Below are 2,038 nucleotides of genomic sequence, written 5' to 3' on the forward strand. Positions count from 1 at the left end.
ACATGTTGTGTAATTAAATGATGGTTAGAACACACACATAATAATTTTCCTTTTTCTTTTACGTTTCTACTATTTGCATGATTCGATAAGCACTGTCACACTTCCTTAGGCACAATATTGTTATAAACATTTAGTAATATTATGTTTTGTATGGAAACAATTAAAGTTAATTCCTACATTTGTTTCAGCTGGCTGTCGTAGATTATGTTCTACGGATATGGACACATAACCTGTCTTCGCACACACACTTCCTTCTACGATGAGTAATTGTTCACGAGGTATTTTCCACTTCCACTGTTTTGTAATTATTTTATTGAATTACAAATTTTATATTTAAGTAATAGTTAGAGCACGCATAGTAATTTTCCTTTTTCCTTTTAGGTTACCACTATCTGCAGTATTCGACAAGCAGTATTGTTCCATATACTCCCGTACTACGTTGTCTCTTGAAATCGTACTTGTGGTCTGTTTCGATTGTGTTAGTTTTAACTTGTTCCAGTGTATTGTTCGTGGAATCCCTTTTACTTTAATCTTGACGTTTCGTGTGTGGATTCTGACAATAGTGCCTGGTTTATTGAAGTGTGTTAATATGCCTAGGTGTTTTATATATTTTATATCTAGTTGTATATAAGATATATTTTGTTTATTGTGGTTTTGTATGTCCATATTTGCTGTATATTAAATTGCTTGATATTTTCTGTTTGTTATAAACATGTGTATTCCTATCCTTCCATTCCTTTTTCCTTTCCTTTGAATTATTCATGAAGTTATTACGAGATTTGATTAAATTGTCGAATTGTAGGTTATCCTTATTGAATATTGTATTATGTCGTGATTTATTAAGTATTTTGCGTGTCACTTTTGGTTAATTGGTTCGTCATAATTTATCCTTAGTCGAATTATGAAATTATAGGTTATGTTGTACTCTTTATATTTACTATTTCGTTAGAGTACCTATTGTTACGACCGTTCGCGGAGAGACGCGGTCGCTAGGAAAACGCGTCAGCGAGAGGCGTAAATTCTCGCTACGATTATGTTAATCGACGCCGCGAAATAGTCGTTCCCCTGTTTCGGGATAACAGAGGTGGTTTAATGAATGTAACACTGTATTAACAGGTTAACATAGAATAATATATTTTACAATAATATGATGAATATGTTACAGAAATTTGACTCGACTTTGCGATATCTCTAGATAAATTCGTTTGCTCGTCAGATTTGTCGAAGTGTCACGTTAGATTCGTCAGAAGGAACTGAACGCCCTTCGATTATTCCTTTGTCTCATTTGGAAGACGACCCCCACTATGCTCGGGTCACGCCACCGCTCGCGCCTATGATCACGTATGCCTCTTCTAGTGTGAAAAACGTAACGGTCAAAAATCGACGTTTATAGAGCTCGCTGCTTGGCGACAACTATGCTCTTGTCACGACCGGCATACTTCAAATCCGACAGACTGACGATAGAGATAAAGATGTGGCGACACTCGGCGACAATGTATATCGCTGAAGTGCCTAATGAACCATCAACATCCCAACGGTCCTTCCACCGAAGGTTCTAGAAGAAAGAGCACGTGGCAACGATCGCAGACGCCTAGCAAATGCATGGACGGTGGGGATGTTGAGGGACGACAAAAGAAAGTAATCGGATCCGATCGAAAGTAAAATCATAAGAGTCAGTCTTAGAAAGTCACGCCTAGAGTTCGGAAGTAGATTGTAAAGTGTATTGATGTTAGAAAAAAAATAAAGTTTTCTTTTTTTATTTTTTACCTCAAATTCCTTTTTTATTTTGTTATTTTACATGACATTTTGGCGATCCTGCCAGGATAGTGAAAAGTGTTTGTTCGGAAACCAAAAGACATTCATCATCTACGGAAGATCGAATTATTTGGGACTACGGTCATCTGCAACAACAAAGTAACTATCACGAACCAAGTGAAGTAACAATAAAAGGTAAACTGAATTCCTTTGTACGTTACCGTGAAAGAAAATTTAGCTTCAGTAGCCAAGACTCGTCTTCTTCTGAAAATTATAAATCAGC

General features: G+C 36.4%; 1 long non-coding RNA gene across 1 annotated transcript; it reads left to right on the forward strand.

Moving 5' to 3' along the window:
* On the forward strand, positions 1–696 carry LOC117239348. The gene is made up of 2 exons (XR_004494424.1): positions 1–278; positions 382–696. It is a non-coding gene; the product is annotated as an uncharacterized LOC117239348 (long non-coding RNA).
* Positions 697–2,038: the final 1,342 nt, after the last annotated feature.

This window comes from Bombus vosnesenskii, unplaced genomic scaffold (assembly GCF_011952255.1).
Source record: "Bombus vosnesenskii isolate JDL3184/JDL3185 unplaced genomic scaffold, Bvos_JDL3184-5_v1.1 scf7180000013939, whole genome shotgun sequence".
NCBI classification, from domain to species: domain Eukaryota; kingdom Metazoa; phylum Arthropoda; class Insecta; order Hymenoptera; family Apidae; genus Bombus; species Bombus vosnesenskii.